A 20,898-nucleotide genomic window follows, 5' to 3' on the forward strand; every position below is an offset into this window, starting at 1 on the left:
ATAGGATGAAAGCTATGGAAGCGGAGCAGACTGTTACGGTCTGTATTTTTCCGGTGGAGAGTAGTTATTAATTTCCCATGGTCTTTAATAATTCTGATGTCTAAAAAAGCTAGTTCGTGAAAGTCCTTTGTAGCTGTGAATTGAATGTTTGCGTCTATAGAATTAAGGTCATTCACGAACTTGTCAAAATTGGCTTCGGTCGATGACCAGATACAGAAGATATCATCAAGATATCGCTTCCAAATGACCATATGTCTGAACAGTGGCATGTGATATATCTTCTCCTCCTCCATGCTAGCCATGAACAAAGTGGCTAAAGACGGAGCCAGGGATGCCCCCATGGCAATACCATGTCGTTGTAAATAAAAACCCTCCTGAAACCAAAAATAACTCTTGGTCAAAACAAGGGTTGCCATTTCCATCAAAATAAATGAGGACGTAACATTTGATGACTAAATATTTCTTTAAGCAAGGTAAGAGCTTGGTCCGTCGGAATCATCGTATACAAGGCTGTGACGTCAAACGTCGCCAACAGCCATTGATCCTGTACATCCTGAATTTCGTTAAGTAATCTCAACATGGGAGTAGTGTCTTTGATTTAGGATTTCACTTTCTGAAGTTCTGGTTGTAGAAAAAGGTCTAAGAATTTAGATAACGGCTCCAGCGGGGAATTTTTCATCGACACAATAGGTCGACCCGGAGGATTCATTAAATTCTTGTGTATTTTCGGAAGAAAGATAATCTTTGGAGTTACATACCATTTGGGATTTAAAAAATTCGCTTCACGAAGTGTAAGTGTGTGTTTTCCCTAGAACCCCATGCCATGGTATGCAATGGTATGCAATGGCCTGTCAAATGAGGCATATTAATGATTGGTTTAGGGGTACATCTTATTTTTCTGCCACTCCTTTGGAACTATCCTTGGTGGCTCCTTACCATATCAGTTATGTGTTACATGTGGCAGCCCCGGCCCTTCATCTAGTGGTAGCAAGATATCCAATTTTTGCTGCTGCGAGACGGACCTGGCGTTGGTTATGCAAATGCCTTCAAATGTCCCCGAAGATTTCTCCCTTCCTCCCTATTCAGGGGAATGGAGATTTTTCACCGAGTATTCAGTCTGTGTCCTTTCAGCGATGGGCTTCTTTGGGGTTATGTTACATCTTTCAATTGTACACAGATGAGGGGCAGATAGCATCATTTGCTTCCTTACAACATACATTTGGATTACCCGCCACTGACTTCTTTGCATACTTTCAGGTACGACATTATGTACGTTCCTTGCCTGGTGCTCATATGACGAACATCTGTTATGAGACTCTATCTGAAATGTTCAGCTTATCTGCACAGCAACTCATTCCACTACGTTTCCACCATGTGGGCATCCGTGACAGTCAACCTAGCCACAACTTTGCAATTTTAGCAGAAACCTGGGCTGAGGATTTACAATGTACTTTAACTTCTGATCAGATACAGCAGGTTGTCAAAACTTTGAAAACATTGTCAACTAATATTCAGCACTGGGAACTACAATTGAAGTTTATTCTTCGTCTTTACATTTCTCCTATACGAGCTTACAGGATGGGCATCTCTCAAAGTCATCACTGCCCTAAATGTGCTCAAGTGAATGCCTCTTTGGGCCATATGTTTTGGTATTGTCCTGCTGTTCTCCAGTTCTGGCATCAAATGGGCTCTTATATTTCAACTCTTTGGGGTCGAAGGTGGTCCCCGACCCCAAGAGCGCTCTTTGGTTTTTATGATGTTATTTCTCCAAAGCCTAAAGGCCTTTCCGCCTTTTTGGCTAGAGCTATATTGCTTGGCAAAAAGACTATCCTACTGCAGTGGTTGGCTTGTGAGGCCCCGACTTACAGTCAATGGAAATCATTAATGATCACCCAGGCCGCTTTGGAACGTAGACACTTCGTTGATATTGACTCGAGATCGGGGCGCAGATTCACAGTGATTTGGGAGCGTTTCTGGATGACCCTTACCTCGATGGCTCGGAATAGACTTTTGAACTCATAATAGCAGTTTTGTTTCTATTTTACATTTTCTTCTTACCAGGGATTTTCAGTTGGGGGTTTTTGTTGGAAGGTAGGGGGTTGGGAGGGGACTTTTGAATTTTGTGCAAACATATCTGTATTCTGTATTGTTTACTCTGATTGTTGTTGTTAATGCACGCTGAAAATGAATAAAAACATTTAAACATAATTAATCATCTTATTACAGTATAAAGAGGTCTTTATGACTTATGAATGAAAATGAGCCATACTTGAAAATCTGAGAAATAAGTGGTGTCCTTTCTGAGAGGTCTTTTTCTTCCTTTAATAATATATACTCTCATTAATATTTATTATATAATGTGGTGCTTTGATTCCCACAATTTATCTTTGACTTGAAATTTTGGCCTGCTGAATTCACTTTCTGTCAATAGACATGCTTACAGGCATATTGGCCATTTCTCCTTAATGACTAAATAGAGATATCTCAATTTTATTCAAATTAACGAAAAGACTAATTGATGGCAATCATTGCAAAACAAAAGCAGTGCATGTTTAAACAAGCTACAACATCCCATAGCTTTGAAGAGAGGAACTTGGTTGTGGTTTGAGCAATGGGCAAAGGACCAGGGTAGGCAGGATTCAAATTCCGATCTGTCACTGACACCCCTTGTGACCTTGGGTTCATCAATTTATCTCTCATTGCATCAAGTACCATAAATTCTTCAGGGCAGGGACCAGAATACTTACTTCTGCTTTACAGTGTTTCACATGGAGGGGAAGATTAGCTTAGTCATTCCTGCCTTCACCAGAGCTGGGTTCAAAATAGTGTCAGTAATCCATAATGGTAGTTTCAATGTAGTATTGCTAGGGATCATGTTTCCTTATATGGCATTGGGTTAAAAATATGCCCACAAGAAGATCTGAAAATCAAATCAAAAATATACACAACAAAATATGTGATTAATAGTGTTCTGTTAAATTAACACCCGCTATGCTGGCAGTGGTGTCATAGAAACATTATAGCATACCCTAACTACCACCATCAAAATGTTAATAAATAAGATAATATGAAGAGTCACTCATCTTGCTGATTAGTCAAAACATGTTTTAAAATTTTTTGTAGAGAATATCTTACTGTTTTAAGTACATTTTTGAAAATTAACATCGCTCATGCTTTTTCTCAGGTTCGGTTCTTCCTCCTGAAGAAGCAATTTGTGAAACACGATTTTGTGTTAAGGAAGAGGATTATCTAAAATACTGGATTCAATTATATGATTATGGAATTATTGGAACTGTTGAGGTTGTACATTTTTTTCACATTTATTCACGTTTATGGGACTTGCACCTTGAAGATTTAGAGATGCTGGCAGGATTGTATTCCTATGGAACTTTACGACATCGTTCATTCTACAGTCTGTTTTGACTAATCAGCAAGATAAGTGACACTTCATGTTATCTTATTAACATTTTGATGGTGGTAGGTCGGGTGTCCTATGATGTTTCTATGACATCACTGCCAGCGTAGTGGGTGTTATTTTAACTGAACATTATTTATCATAGTTTCTTCTTGTATATTTTTTATTTGATTCTCAGATCTTCTTGTTTGACGTGAAGATCTGGAGTTTATAAGTGTCTCCCGATATGCAGCATATTTACTTGATTGGGTTAAAAATGTCACTGCAGACCCCCTAGAACTAATATCATGTACTAGACCTTGACCCTAGAGGTAGTAGTACCTCAAGACACCACTATGGTGTGCCTGCATCATTTTGAACATAGTGCCAATGAGGGCAGGAGGGACTGAGATCACTCCTGGTCGGACTCCACTAGACCCCTAGAGAATCATGAATAGGCCCAGGGAAACATATAAGAGGAAGGAAATCCTTCTGGGGGACTCTACCGTTTTGGGGTGTATCTGGGTAGGGGGAGCTACTTTTGAGGGAAGTTCTAGATATGAAGGAAACACTCGGGAGGATCTTCTGCTTAGGACAACTTCTGCTAGGGGGAGATTAACATGGAAGTAGGCCTGCATTGAGGGGACTTGAATGAGGGGTTCATATAAATAAGTGGCAGAAATCACACCTACTTTGCAGGTATGAATAGTTGTACCTGTTCTAGAGCTAATGGAAATGTCCACATTTAGATTATTCAATTACTTGTGTTGATTAGTGTATTTTATAATCAATGCTTATACTCACACTGGTCAATATTCAAAATTATTTAACCAACCAGAAATGGCCACTGACCAGTTAAAATACGTAATCAGGGCTATCTACTAATTTTCAGTGCCACTAAAGTAGTTATTGCCTAGGTGAAATTGGCTATTTTCTATGAGTTCTGGGGGTAGAGTTTTTACTTGGCCAGTTAAGTGCCAATATTCAGCACTTAACCTGCCAAGGTAATCATATTGCTCTGGAATTTGTTGCCAGAGAATGTGGTAAAATCCATTAGCTTAGCAGGGTTTAAAAAAGGTTTGGAAATCTGTTTTACTACTTGGGATCTAGCTAGATACTGTACTTGGGACCTGGGTTGGCCACTGATGGAAACAGGATGCTAGGCTTGATGGACCTTCGGTCTGTCCCAGTATGTCAGTTCTTATGTTCTTAGAATTTGGGCAAAGCACTGACAGAAAATGTAAAACCATGTGTAGATTTTAAAATCAATTAATTTATGTGGGTACTTGACTAATCTAGGCACAAATGTTTACACCCACTTGACAGTGAATGTGTCAGGGTCTGAGAGATAAGGGTTATTTCTGGAGTCCGACAAAATATATATTTCTCCAAATACCATGCAGCTTTAATGGTATTTAGTATCTTGCTGCCTCCCGTGATGCTTTGAACTTGACTATATAAAACAAATTTGTAAAATATGTAATTTTTTCTGGGCTCATTTGTCCTTGCTGAGATTTACTGGCATATTTCACTGCTTGGAGGCCTTGGTGCATGATTGATGGGGAGAAAGAGAGGAAGGACCAGCACACCGCCTTACAGAACTGCCTAAGGCAGTGGCGTATTGAGGGTGAGTGCCACCCCTCTGCTCCTTCCTGAAGCCCTGGCCATGTGCATGCCCCCCTTCCCTTCCCCCATACTTTTTAAAATTCCAGGCATGAGCAACAGCATGAACTTGCTGCCCACATCGTGTCGATTCTCCCTCCGATGTCACTTCCTGGGTGCGGGGTCCAGAAGAGACGTCAGAGAGAGGTGACCCTGACGGGGGCAGCAAGTTCGGAATGCTGTTCATGCAGGGAAAATTAAAGAGGAATGAGGGAAGGGGCACATGCACAAGGTGTGGGGGGGGGGTTCAGAAAGGAAGGGGCAGATATGAGGACAGGTGCCTGCACCCTATACAAAGACCACACACCCCTTACTACGCTACTGGCCTAGTTAAAAATAACTGATCAGTACACGACCCCAGAAGACATGTCCAACATATGACATTTCACTTGAAACTAACCAAAAAAAAGGAAAGAAAAGGAAATGTAAGGGACCTTACTGAGTTATTTGTCTTTTGGTGATCCAAGGAAGGAAAACTCCCAGTGTAGCCCTGTTAATTAGTGGCAATATCTCTATTTCATCCTCAGGCTAAATCTGTGCAATATATTACTGGAGTTATCTTTGCTTCCATCTATCATAGTCTAACAGCTTGTTTGAAAAATATATCTTAGCAGGGAGCATGAAACTGTACGCATGTGGGGAATAGGGAGCAAGGCAGCAGTGGGTGAGGAGGTATATGGCAGAAATAAATAAGCTTCCTTCATCATTACTTATTCTCTGGGAGAGTCTACTTAAGGCAATAAAGGAGTACTGATAGTTGTAATTAGGTCAGTTTTTCTTGTGACCAAGTATTTCTCTCTTGCTACATCCCATAGGCAGGCTGGCAATGAGAATTTTAATGGGATCATGTTTCTTTTTTTTTTATCCCCAAATTGAGACATCTTTCACTTCCATCTGTGTTTCTCTTTGCCTTTTATATTGGCACTTTGCCATAATTGCAACGTGAGCACGGTAATCTCCGAATGGTTTTGTATTTTGTACAGGAGCATCTTGCAATGCTGCAGCCCATTTTTAAAATTTACTTTATATTGCATTCTAGTACATAAGAAAACAGGAGGAATTTGAAATTTATAGATAAATAGATAGAGCCCCCCCCCCCCCCCACACACACACACACACACATGCACCATCTTGAGTGAAAAAAGTGTGGGAAACCACAAATTTGTACTCAAGCACTCTCAGTTACATGCTGTCTTCATTCAAATAGTCATGAAGAAAAATATATTTATCCCACAAGAAGTTAGGTATGCAGAGCAAGTGTCACATCAACGCGGTACCCAGCGTTTCGCCGGAAATGGCTACTTCAGGATGTAAATAAACAAGTATATAAGGCGGTAGTATATATTTTTATAAGGCTAAATATCAAAGAAGCTTCAAACCATATAGCCTCAATTAGAATTAGTATATATTCTTTTATGACCTCAGCAGTACAAACTGTGAGAAAGTTTTCATTCACAGTATAATTTGCACTAAAGTCTTCATCGGTCAGAATTTTCTATCAAATCTTATTTATTTAATTTATTCATTTTTATTTATTTTTCAAAATAAGTTAGAAAAAATACTCATCTCTTTATCAGAGCATAGCAGGGGTTCTTCACCGACATAGGCTATGTTTTGCCACATAAGGCTTTATCAAGGTAATCCCCTTTGTTATGCCGATTCCACATGTACTGCCATCGTTATGGTTTGGTTTAAACTATAACGATGGCAGTACATGTGGAATCGGCATAACAAAGGGGATTACCTTGATAAAGCCTTATGTGGCGAAACATAGCCTATGTCGGTGAAGAACCCCTGCTATGCTCTGATAAAGAGATGAGTATTTTTTCTAACTTATTTTTTTCTAACTTATTTTGAAAAATAAATAAAAATGAATAAATTAAATAAATAAGATTTGATAGAAAATTCTGACCGATAAAGACTTTAGTGCAAATTATACTGTGAATGAAAACTTTCTCACAGTTTGTACTGCTGAGGTCATAAAAGAATATATACTAATTCTAATTGAGGCTATATGGTTTGATGGTTCAGGATGTGCCAGCTCCTATGATCAATACAAAATCCCAGCTCAGGGATTATAAAGGCAAAAAAATCAAAAGAAAAATAAAACAAAAACCTTTCCTGCTGGTGGCTTACCCAACCGCTTGAAGCTCTTCTGCTCCTACGTGGCCTCCCAAACATGGTCACGGAAGACCTCACCAATTACGTGTATACCATATTTCTTGTTTAAATTATGGCATTAGGAGGGCAGCCAACTTTTTGAAATGACTGGGGGGTGCTAAAACCAATGGAAATTACCTCTTCCTAGACAAAATCATGTAGTTTGCTCAATACTGAGATTACTCAAGCACCCACAATACCTTCAGTGGAGGGGGGTACAAATGTGGCAAATATCCTTAGACCCCCCACGTTATAGAGGGCCCTAATCCTGCCCATAACTGAAGAAGGATTCGGGGCACCCTTCCAAATTTCTGCCTTGGCCCTAGCTTGTATAGCACTGGCCTTTGGTAGATAGCATCAGCCAATAAGTGTCACTTCTCTTTCCTGCTTCTATTGTTATAAGTTGCACTCATAACTGTTTAACAAATCTATCAGGTTGGGGGTCACAGCTATTTATGTATTTGTTAAATTTTCCATATCGTTCTCCCCAGGGAGTTCAGAACAGTTTTACATGGATTTATGCAGGTATTCAAGCATTTTTCTCTGGCTGTCCCAGTGGGCTCACAATCTGTCTAATGTACTTTGGGCAATGTGGGGATTAAGTGACTTGCCCAGGGTCACAAGAAGCAGCTTGGGTTTGAACCCACAACCTCAGGGTGCTGAGGCTGTAGCTTTAACCACTGCGCCACACCCTCTTAACTAGCTCAAGATCAGCATGTTGATCTAGGTCTGGATTTACCCCGGTGCATCCATGAACTTGTAGTCTTGCTTTTCTCATGAAGTGCAATAGAGCGCTGTCATGTTTTCTTTACTTGTTATCTAACTTATTAATTACAAACACATGCATTTTTTTTCTAAACTAGATCAATCATCTTCTGCCTTCTAATTCCCCCCTGGTTCCTATAATTGCAATAAACCCCTCAGGCATATGCTTCTGTTCATTTGGCTAGAACAATCATTATAGTAATAATTGCAGACTATTAAAAAGTTGCTGATTACTGCAGGCAATTTCTCCATGTCTGAAGGAAGTGCTTTTGCTGTAAATGAGGTCCTGAACATATTGAGCAAGGCACTGAATTATTTTCTCCCAGAAAAGATGTTGAAGTAGTTTTAGTTTTTTTCCAAGATGACTGTTTGCTAAATTCCCTGTACGTTCATTCACAAATACTATTCATTACTTGACAGTACCTGTAAGCTATTTCCCTGTTTCCTCTGCTTGTATTCCAAGTAAAACAATTGTCAGCAAAACATAAGACAATTCAGAATTTTACAAATGTGTCACATTGTTTATCTCAGCACATTCACAGGAGACCAACATTGAAAAAAACAAAATGTCAGCATAGCTATTGCTAGCAGTCAGCATTTTTGGTTGCCCTAACCAATGTCAGCAAAGGCCTATGGGAAATTGTATCAATCTGACTCTGGGATGTGGATGCAGATAGACCCTAAGTGCTCATGCACAGAATTCACATACAGAAAGCATCCAGGCAGACTGTTTCAAACTGCCCTAATTAAATCATGCTTAAAAGGTAACAAACGAACTTGCAGCTAAGAGGTGCTAATGTCTGATGCTTAGGATGGACAGCTTAGGATGTACAATGGATCCAGGTGGTCAGTGAAACTAACTATTGTTTCAAACAGTTTACAAATTCTAAACAGAAAGATACTGGGAAATACAATAGTTTCTATAGTTAGAATAAGATTCCAAGCTATAAAAGGCTCCTCTTGCATCACCCCCCCCCCCCCCCACCCCCCTAGTTCTTGCTCTATCTCTGTCTCTCTATCTCTGGAACTTTGCTCTCTCCTTAATTGTAATGCTTATGAATATTATGATTGTAATGCTTATGAATATTATATTTTTTATGAAATCACATCTGGCTGTGCTTATTTGATTCTATCCCTAATGAAACTTCTGTGAAGGTATTGAACCCGGGACTTGGAGTTTGTAAGGGCGCCTAACATAACCCCTCCAACCTTACATTGGGGGGGGGCATGACTATCTGATGATTACTTGGGAGTAATCATCAGTGCAGACATGAAGGCTGCCAAACAGGTAGAGAAGGCCTCATCCAAGGCAAGGCAAATGATGGGATGTATCAATAGAAGCTTTGTCAGCCGCAAGCCTGAAGTCATAATGCCACTGTACAGAGCCATGGTGAGACTTCATCTGGAATACTGTGTGCAATTCTGGAGGCCACATTACCATAAAGACGTGCTTAGAGTTGAGTCGGTTCAGCGGATGGCCACTAGGATGATCTCTGGGCTCAAGGGTCTCTCGTATGAGGAAAGACTAAACGAATTGCAGCTCTACACTCTAGAGGAACGCAGGGAAAGGGGGGACATGATTGAGACATTTAAATACATCACAGGGTGTGTTGAAGGGGAAGACGACATCTTCTTTCTCAAAGGACCCTCGGTCACAAGGGGACACCCGCTCAAACTCAGAGGAGGGAAATTTAATGGTGACACCAGGAAGTATTTCTTCACAGAAAGAGTAGTAGAACACTGAAACAAGCTTCCAGTGCAGGTGATCAAGGCCACCAGCGTGCTTAACTTTAAGAATAAATGGGACATCCACGTGGGATCCTTACGAGGGTCGAAATAAGGAACTAGGACATTAGCACTCAGACTTAATGGGGGGGGGTCAGTAGAGTGGGCAGACTTGATGGGCTATAGCCCTTTTCTGCCGTCATCTTTCTATGTTTCTATCCTTAGATAAAACAGAGAACATGCAAGCCCTGAAGTGACGGTGCTAAAATAGCTCATTTCGCTAAAAACAATCAATGCAGTACAAATTAATGATGCAACCAGAAATTACTCATATGTCAGTTCTGATGCACCAGGAGGATTAAATTTATAATTGGCTGCCTAACCTGTGCTGCATGTACAGGCATGGAAGGACATTTTCGATAGGACATCTGAGTTTGGGTGTTGTGGGAAAGACGTCCAAAAATCCAGTAGAGAAAAAAAATCCATTCTCAAAACAGCAAGACATTTATCTTTTTTTTTGGGGGGGGGGAGGTGGGAATGACCTATGTAGATGTTTTGGTCCTTATATGTCCACATGAAAAATGCACAAGACCTCCCTTGTACAAAGGCGCAGAAGAGTTTTTAGCACCAACCGGCACGCGGAATGCTCTGCGCTGCTCCTGTAGTCATAGAGTTCCTATGAGTGTCAGAGCAACATAGACCATTCAGCACGTCAGCCGATGCTAAAAAGATGCTAAAAACCTCTTCTGCGCTTTTGTAAAGGGGGGGGAGCAAGTTTTCCTCCAGGCAGCCTGCCTTCTTAGTAAACTGTTCAGTCAGCTAATCGTAGCAGAGGGGCTCTTCTAAGAAGTACTGTAGTGAACTTCACATTAAAAGTAACAGGTATACAGTAGATGTCACTATATCTTACTTATATTGTACTAGTTTTATAGCCTGTTACATTAACGGGTGCTAGAATATATGTGTATGTGTCTGTCTTTATTTTTTTTTCTCTCTCTTTACCCGCTTTCTGTATTTCTGTCTTTCTTTCTTTATTTATTTATTTTTTTTCCTTGCTGCTCCCCTGTCCATTCTCCCTTCCTTTTACCTCCCCTGTGTCCTCCACCACCCCTTCACTGCTCACCTTATCCAGCAGCAGCCCTTCTCCCTTTGTTTTACCTCTTCCCCTGTCCATCATCACCTCCTTCCTGCTCCCCCTGTCCAGCAGTAGGCCTGCCTTCATATTTATGCCCCCTGTCCATCAACCCCTTTTTCCTGCTCCCCCTGCCCAGCAGTACGCCTCCGTTCCTTTTTCTACCCCTCCATTTCCCTGTGCTGCAGCATTTCCCTCCCACCCCACTTCCCTTTGACTAAGAAGGTAAGGGGGAAAAGAAAGAGACACCCTGGACCATGAAAGCAAAGGGGGGGGAGAGAGAGACATCCTGGACCAAGGAAGGAGGGAGGGATAAACAGACAGATACTAGACCAAGGAGGGAGAGATACATATTCCTTGGACCAAGGAGGGGGACAGAGAGATTCCTTGAAGTAAGAAGGGAGTAAGAGAGAAATCCTAGACCAAGGGGAGAGAGAGAGACCCTGGATCATGAAGGGAGATAAGGAAAGAAAAGAGATGCTGGGGTCAGGGGTGGTGGTTGCATGAGGAAAGGAAGAGATAGAAGAGAAAGTGAACTTGGGAAGGTTCAGGAAAACAGCAAAGAGATGCTGGGTATGGAGGGAGCATAGAAATAGGGACACAGAGAGGCAATACTGGATACAAAGGGAGGAATAGTGGCACAGAGGGGAATGATAACATGAAGTAGGCAGGATCCGCCAGAGAGGAAGGCCTGAAGCTGGCAACAGCAGCAAATTTTAAATGCTGCTGCTGGCCTAAGAAGCCAGGCCTTAAACACAAAGCTGGGGGGGGGAGGGTTTTAAAGGTACACCTGCGGCGGTGGTGGGTGGGGGTTGAAAAGTCATGCCGTCCGGGCTCGGCCGCCAAAAGGTACAGCGGCGGCGGTGGTGGTGGGGGTTTGAAAATCCATGCCGTCCGGGTTCAGCCGCGGCGGCCACAGCTGCCGACAGCTGCCGCGGCCTGCAACCACCGACAGCCACCGCGGCCGACATCCGCCTCGGGCCGCCGACAGCTGCCGCGGCCGAAATCTGCCTCGGGGGGAAGGGAGAGAGAGAGCTTCGCGCGCATGCGCACTCCTACCGGTGCCCTACAGCGCACGGAAAACAGAACACGCAGATGGAGTGCGCATGTGCGGCTAACATTTTATTATATTAGATAAAGTTATGTTATATTATGTTTTCTGTCCAACAACCAATTCCTAATCCATAAAGGAACATTGCCTCCTATACCATGGCTTTTTTAATTTCCTCAGGAGTCTCTCATGAGATTTTATCAAAAGCTTTCTGAAAATCTACATACACTACGTCAACCAGCTCGCCTGCATCTACATGTTTATTCATATTTTTAAACAAAATGCATAAATCTTGACTCCACCCACTCTCCACCCCTGAAGATACTGACATATGGTTGAATAAAAGTGCATGCTTTTAGTCTAACGTCCCAGAAAGTCCTCTCCGATGTCAGAATTGACGTCGAACGGCTAGAGTTGGTCAGCTTGCAGGGAAGAGAAACAGGGAGGGAGAACTTGGCGCCGGCTTGTTTCTGATGACGGCAATGGCAGCCTATTCCCCGGTGAGTGGCCAGCTGTGCACCCTCTTGGGCCATGCACCCGGGGCGGACCGCATCCCCTTGTTACGCCACTGAAATTAAGAAATGTCAATTGTTAAATAAATTTTTGCAGGTTACTCAGCCTCTTTTCCAAAAAGTCAATCCTTTTTACTAGAGTCAGGGTCATGAACTATACGGCCTCCAAGAACCATTCATGTGCCTGCATTTCACCATTGTTCTTACTCAATTCAACAACTACTACCTTAATCACAGTCTCCCCAGAAATGAATAAGAAATGAGAAAGCTGCCTCCTTGTATAACCTGGCCAATAAGAGCCTCAGGTCCCTCCCCAGATGAACCGGGAAGGGGCCTAAGGCTCTGATTGGCCCCGTCACCTAAGGCCCCTCCTATGGGGCATCTGGGCCAATCAGAGCCTTAGGCCATGTATATGTTGCCATAGGAGGGGCCTTATACAACCTGGGCCAATCAGAGTCACAGGCCCCTCCCCAGTGCATCCCAGGATGCATCGGGGAGTGGAAGGCCTATTTTAGAAGAGGCGGCCCAGCTGGCCGGAGGGAGTAGGCATCCCTCTGGTCAGCCATCTAATTAAAGGTACGGGGATAGGTGTCAGAGGCAGGGGGGTGTTGTGATGCAGTGGGAGAGAATGGGCATCTCTCTCACTGCTTTGAGGGTTCGCTTGGCAGCAGGAGAGTGGGCATTTCTCCCACTGCGAGAGTGGGGGTGTTGTGTGGCAGCGGGAGAGAATGGGTCTCTCTCCCACTGCATGGGGGATGTTGTGTGACAGCGGGAAAGGATGGGCATCTCTCCCGCTGCTGGGGGGGTCACCTGGCAGCAGGAAACAGTGGGCATCTCTCCTGCTGCGCGGGGAGGGGGGTGTTGGTTGGCAGCAGGAGAGACTGAATATCTCTCCCGCTGTTGTGTTCTGGGTTTTTGTTTTTTTTTTTTTTTGCTTTTTTCTGTGTATGTGCTCATCGCTATCACCAGCGATGGGCACATGCAAATTTAGCGAGTCTTCGCTACTCAACGCCAACCTCATTTACATGAGCATTTTTTGGAGAATGACTCACTTTTTTAAAATTTGCTACCAGAACAGCTGCGTATAGCAGCCTGTCATTTTTTTACTTGGTTTTTTTTTTTAAAGAATCCAGGCCTTAAAATCTGCACAAAGTCTCATTGAACCTTTTACTGAGTTTCACATTCTTGGACCTACCACAGAGATAGCTGCTATACATGATTGTTTTCCAGTGTTAATCTCATTGCAGATTCTGATCACAATCCTCAGTCTGATATATAGTGTCTCAAAATCTGGGTCACATATCACGGTGTCTTCCCATACAGTACATGATGTATAATGGTCAGAATTTTGAATTCAATTCGGAATTCAATAGGCAACCAATATAAAATTTTTAAGACTGGAGTTATACGATCATACCATGACACTCCAGTGATTAATCTCGTAGCTGTATTCTGTATCATCTGCAGGGCACGAACCCTTGCTTTAATAATTCCTAAGAACAGTGCATTTCAAAAGTCTATTTTACTAACAAGACTTTGCACAACAATTTGGAAATCTATAGCTGACAACATTGGTCTAACTCTCGACAGAATCTTCATCTGCATGAATGCTGCTGTAATTATACAAGAAGTAACAACCAGTTTTACATTTTGTAATTCAACTTCCTTCACCCGTAATAAACACTCATCATTCCCAACAAACATCAATTCTGTTTTCTGTATATTTAATTTCAGCACATTTTCCTCCAGCCATTCTTTAATTCTATCCATGCACTCTGTCATTTTCTTTCACACATAATCAATTCCTGTTTCATCCAGAAAAAAAGAAACAAATATCATCTGAATAGATTCTATATTGAACCTCCAGTTCTCTCATAACCTTTCCCAATGAAGCAATATACACATTGAACAAAGCTGAGAGAGCTGATCCTTGTGGTACACCATTTTTTTGATGGAAAGATAGCCAACATACAATCACCACTTTTGCTACAAACCTACAATCAAGTAGTAATGATTTAAACCATTTCAGTACTGTACTTCCAACACCACCTCCCTGCAATTTGTCCAATAAAATCAACCGATCAACTGTATCAAAAGCCGAAGAGATGTCTAACGAGACAACACAATACGTTTTACCCCTATCCATACCTCTCCAGAGAACATCAAAAGTTGACAACAGTAAGGTCTCCACTCCATGCCCTTTCCTAAACATCTGGTGAACATCTGGCCAATTGTTTTTCTCTATAAATACTTCAAAATCCTCTAGTACAATTCGCTCAACAATCTTTAGAATCACCAGCATCACAGAAATAGGTCTATAATTAGCCATATCCTCTCGATCCATATTCCGTCTTTTTAAGATAGGTTTTGTAGTGGCAATCTTACAACAATCCGGCACATGTCCTATTTCCAAAGATTTATTCACGATCTTAGTTAAAGGTGTAACCATATCATCTATAATTGTTTTTATCAGTGCTGATGAGCATGATTTATTCATCATTTACTATATTGCTCTTAATAGTTTGACAGAGCAGTATACAAAAAATTACAAATTAAAATTATAAAGGTAAAAAGGAAAGTAAATTTTCAAAAAAGGACAGAATCTGATTCAACATTGGATGATTGACTTATTGGAATGGATAGAGGCTGCTCTTGGATAATTGCTTTTTTATTTTTGTCCATGGTTTACCCCCTGTTCTACAAAGCCGCGCTAGTAGCTGCCGTGCGCTAACGGCCCCGAAGCCCATAGAGATTTAAAGGGCTTCGGAGATGTTGCCGCATGGAAGCTGATAGCGCGGCTTTGTAGAAGAGGAGGTTAGTCTTTGGAAATGAAGGAGATGGTATTTTCCCTGTGTTTCTTTGTTTTTACATTTGTCTTTCACTCCTAAACTGTGTCAACTGCACCAAGAACTTCTTGCTATTAACGTGAATTCTTTTGGAAATTGATCCCAAAACTTTTTTTTTTTCCAATAGAAACAGAATTGTACACCCCCCCCCCCATCTGTATGAAAAACATGATTTTTAGTAACAATCCACACATCACAGAAGAGTGTACCTAGGAAAAGGCAGCATCTTACATACTGCAGTGAGCAGTACAACATCAATACACCCATTGTAAAACTAGAAAAGCCAGAATAGAACAGTTCAATCCTGCACAGTCAATCCTAACAGAAAACCATGTCTTTTCAAACACACAGAACACAGAAAACACCTTCGCCTAGTACCGTATTTTCACGCATATAACGCGCGCGTTATACGCGTTTTTACCTACCGCGCATACCCCTCGCGCGTTATATGCGTGAGCGCGGTATACAAAAGTTTTAAAACATAGTTCCCACCCCGCCCGACGCCCGATTCACCCCCCCAGCAGGACCGCTCGCACCCCCACCCCGAACAACCGCTTGCACGCGCTCCCACCCGCACCCGCATCCACGATCGGAGCAAGAGGGAGCCCAAGCCCTCTTGCCCGGTCGACTCCCCGACGTCCGATACATCCCCCCCCCCCGGCAGGACCGCCGACTTCCCGACAATATCGGGCCAGAAGGGAGCCCAAACCCTCCTGGCCACGGCGAAACCCTAACCCCACCCCGCACTACATTACGGGCAGGAGGGATCCCAGGCCCTCCTGCCCTCGACGCAAACCCCCCTCCCCCCCAACGACCGCCACCCCCCCAAGAACCTCCGACCGCCCCCCAGCCGACCCGCGATCCCCCTGGCGACCCCCACGGCCCCCCCACCCCCCTTCCCCGTACCTTTGGTAGTTGGCCGGACAGACGGGAGCCAAACCCGCCTGTCCGGCAGGCAGCCAACGAAGGAATGAGGCCGGATTGGCCCATCCATCCTAAAGCTCCGCCTACTGGTGGGGCCTAAGGCGCGTGGGCCAATCAGAATAGGCCCTGGAGCCTTAGGTCCCACCTGGGGGCGCGGCCTGAGGCACATGGTCGGGTTGGGCCCATGTGCCTCAGGCCGCGCCCCCAGGTGGGACCTAAGGCTCCAGGGCCTATTCTGATTGGCCCACGCGCCTTAGGCCCCACCAGTAGGCGGAGCTTTAGGATGGATGGGCCAATCCGGCCTCATTCCTTCGTTGGCTGCCTGCCGGACAGGCGGGTTTGGCTCCCGTCTGTCCGGCCAACTACCAAAGGTACGGGGAAGGGGGGTGGGGGGGTCGTGGGGGTCGCCAGGGGGGTCGCGGGTCGGCTGGGGTGGCGGTCGGAGGTTCTTGGGGGGGGCGGTCGTTGGGGGGAGGGGGGTTTGCGTCGAGGGCAGGAGGGCCTGGGATCCCTCCTGCCCGTAATGTAGTGCGGGGTGGGGTTAGGGGGTCGCCGTGGCCAGGAGGATTTGGGCTCCCTCCTGGCCCGATATTGTTGGGGAGTCGGCGGTCCTTCGGGGGGAGGGATGTATCGGACGTCGGGGGGGGGGCATCAGGCTTTCAGGATGGGGACAGACCTTCAAGGGGGGACAGTGCACGGAAGTCAGGGGGGGGTGAACGGAGAGTCGGGACAGCGCACGGAAAGTCAGGGCGGGCGAAAGGAGCGTCGGGCAGCATGCGCGGTATACCCGTGAGCGCGGTATACCAAAGTTTTTGTACATATCATCGTGATTTCTGCGCGCTATACCCGTGTGCGCGTTTTATACGGGTGCGCGTTATTTGCGTGAAAATACGGTATATGTAATCACAAACTAACCTCTCCCCTTTTTACAAAACTGTAGTGTGGTTTTTAGCCATGGTGGTAACAGCTCAGATGCTCATAGAATTCTGAGCATCAGAGCTGTTTCCACCATGGCTGGCACTAAAAAACGCTCTACAGTTTTGTAAAAGGGGGGATAAAATAGAAATACGTAGACAAAGGTTAAATTGAACCACCAAGAAGCTGGACTCGGCATACAGTGCAACACCACAGAAACAGCGATGCATCTTCCCTAAAGCAAAAAAATAAATAAATAGAAATTTGTTTTCTATCTTGTCTTCTCTGTTTTCTGCTTTCCTCATCTTCTTGTCACTTGCTTCCTTTCATCCACTGTCTACCCTCTCTCTGCCCCTTCTATACGGCATCTTCTCTCCTTCTATGCCCCTTCCATAAACTATATGTCTCCTCCTTCCAACTCTCTCTTCATCTCCATTGGTCTGGCGTCCATCTTCTTCCCTTAGGTATTATCAAGAAAGGTATTACAACCAGAACGAAAGAAGTTATTCTGCCGTTGTATCGGGCAATGGTGCGCCCCCATCTGGAGTACTGTGTCCAGTATTGGTCGCTGTACCTTAGGAAGGATATGGCGATACTCGAGAGGGTCCAGAAAAGAGCTACAAGATTGATAAAAGGTATGGAAAACCTTTCATATGCTGAAAGATTAGAGAAACTGGGGCTCTTTTCCCTGGAAAAGCGGAGGCTTAGAGGGGACATGATAGAGACTTACAGGATCATGAAGGGCATAGAGAAAGTACAGAAGGGCATATTCTTCAAACTTTTGAAAACTACAAGAACGAAAGGGCATTCAGAAAAATTAAGAAGGGACAGTTTCAGAACCAATGCTAGGAAGTTCTTCTTCACCCAAAGGGTGGTGGACACCTGGAATGCGTTTCCAGAGGGTGTGATAGGACAGAGTACGATATTGGGGTTCAAGAAGGGATTGGATGATTTCCTGAAGGAAAAGGGGATAGAAGGGTATAGATTATTATACAGGTCCTGGACCTGATGGGCTGCCTCGTGAGCGGGCTGCTGGGCATGATGGACTTCTGGTCTGACCCAGCAGAGGCATTGCTTATGTTCTTATGTTCCCTCCTCCAATGGTCTGGCATCTCTCTCCTCTCCTCATCTTCCCTTCCCGCTCCCACACTCCCATGGTCTGGCATTTCACTCTCTCCTCTCCCTTCTCCCCACTTCCATCAGCATCTGCCCCCTTTCTTTCCCTCCAACCCAATTCCATCCAGTATCCTTCCCTCTTATGTCTCTCTCCCCTTTCCCTGCACACCAATTCCATCAGCATCTGCCCCTTTTCTCTCCCTCCACCACCCTTCCATACCACCCTGCCCCCTTTCTCTTCCTCCACCACCATGCCCCCTTTCTCTCCCTCCACCACCATTCCATACCACCATGACCCCCTTTCTCTCTCTCCATTACCCTTCCATAGAGCAAGGTCCCGCAATGACTGCTTCTGCCAGTCCACCCCCTCTAACGTCACTTACTTCTTCCAGAGCAGAGCCGGTAGACACAGTCATCGCTGGACCTTCCTGCACTTCAGCGCAGCTGCCGGCTCTGCTCCAGAATAAGTACGGCAGTCGTGCTGATGTGCAGGTCCCATTAAAGAGTAGGGCAGGAGGTTCTGGACTTGGCCAACTGCGCACTCCCCTAGGATGTGCACCCAGGGTGGTCGCCCCACCCTGCCCTTGGTACGCACCGCATAATATGCATTGCCTCAAGTCTGTACAAATCTATCTCATGTATATTCACTGTGGGTATCCTAAAAACCTGACTGACTAGGCCTAAAAACACACACTAATCAATGCCTCTGGTCTAATTCAGCAGCAGCTTTTGAGTTACTATAAATAGCTACATATTAGAACTCTTCCAAATTACATAGCTTATAGATTTTACAGATAGTGGTGCAAGATATTTTTTTCAAAGAATGCAATGCTTAGAATTTGGAACAGGGCGTAAGAAGAGGCAGATAATCTTGCCTCTCTTTGTGTTCACACTGTACTTTGTAATGAGAGAAAAGATACAGGCAAAGGTTAAATGTGAGAGGACTTACAGCACCGTATTTCATTGCTGTAACACTTTCTCAAGTGTATCTTCTATTTTGAGAAACTTAAGATGGGATGTACAAAAAGCAGATGCTTTGTGAGAGGCCCTTCTTGTTGACAATGAGCTGTGAGCCAAAAAACCTCCAGCTTTGTCAGCACCAGCAGCATACTTGAATGTCAGACAGCACTGAATAAATAATAGCTGTTACACAATGGGAACATCACTTTCTTGATTCTCTTTATGCAATGTTTTCAAAAGATGGAGAAATATCCTAGTAAGATGAAATGTCCTCTTGTTCAAAAATTACAAATTTGTATGCTTAATTACAGATACCCTTAGCCAAGGTTTCAAATTAAAGCTTTTGAAAGAAGTTAGCTTTAGGCTGCCAGCTATAAATACTGTAAACAATACATACATGGAAGCATTAAATGAAATTTGCATGAAGCTAGACCCCAGTGAACCCCTGTTTTGCTTAAAGCAAATTCATGGGCTGCAAAACATTTTTTTTTTCTTAGAGTCCTGAGAGGCAGAGTCTTGAAAACAGATCTCTGACTTAGCAAACTCTCCTCACCCCATTCCTCTTGCTCACCCTATAGGCTCCATTTCTATACTGTAGCTGCCACCCAGAGATGGTGCAGGCTCCAATCCTATCCCTATTTCATACCTTCTCTCATAATCCAAACCATCACAGGACAATCAATAAATAATAATTTATGAAAGTAAAGTGTTCAGATCCTTAACCAAGCTGTTCAGTGTATTCACCAAACTATGGTTGCCATAGGGACCATCCTTGCCTTTACCGTCACTTTCACCACCTTATTATCCAAGAACTTAGCATAAACCTAAAAGAGAATAACAGCAAAACTTAGCTTAAGTTCTGCGGTGGGCAGCTGATGACTCCATTTGTAAGGCAGCCACAGAGTAAAAGTGCTAGTGTAGAATGTGCTGGTGCTTAAAATGCTAAACGCCATAACGCCTTTACTCTGTGGCTGCCTTACGAATGGAGTCATTAGAACTTAAGCTAAGTTTTGCTGTTATTCTTTTTTAGATTTATGTTAAGTTCTTGGTTAATAAGGTGGTGAAAGGGACGGTAAAGGGAGTGATGGTCCCTATGACAACCACAGTTTGGTTAAGGATCTGAGCACTTTACTTTCATAAATTATTATATATTGATTATCCTGTGATTGTTTGGATTTTGAATATTTAATATTACAGAAGTTTTTCTCCCTAGATGATTGGTTATTATAATAATAATAATAGCTTTATGTAGGGCAAGATGGTGGCGGTTGTGTGAGATATCACCAAAGAAGATTGAAATGGTTAAGAGGAAAGGGAAGCTCTGAACGTTCCCGGCCGATTCGGCTCCCTCCCCGGTATCGGGACAGCAGACACTGGATAGTTTCCTCTTACCGTTAGCACTGGAGAACCCTCGGAGTAGTGGTGAGCAACAAATGGGGGGTTTCACCCACAACGTGATTGAAACCACACTGAGCTCAGGGGACTGCGATATTACACTTCAACCCAGAAGTGAACCAAAGGAATCGATGGGAAGCCCCGCGGATACCAAAGTGGTTGCCGACAGTAGCTTCCTTGCTGCGACATCGCTTCAGTCGTTGCTTGCTGCAGTGGAACAATCAGCCAGGGAGAGCTGTGAGGGAGCAGTAGAAGGAAAGCCTGAGGGTATGCTCCCGAGGCCGGGACTTACTGTAACCGGAACCAATGAGGTTGGATTAGAGATCTCCATCAGGTGGAAA

The sequence above is a fragment of the Geotrypetes seraphini genome, chromosome 5 (assembly GCF_902459505.1).
Source record: "Geotrypetes seraphini chromosome 5, aGeoSer1.1, whole genome shotgun sequence".
In the NCBI taxonomy this organism is placed as follows: domain Eukaryota; kingdom Metazoa; phylum Chordata; class Amphibia; order Gymnophiona; family Dermophiidae; genus Geotrypetes; species Geotrypetes seraphini.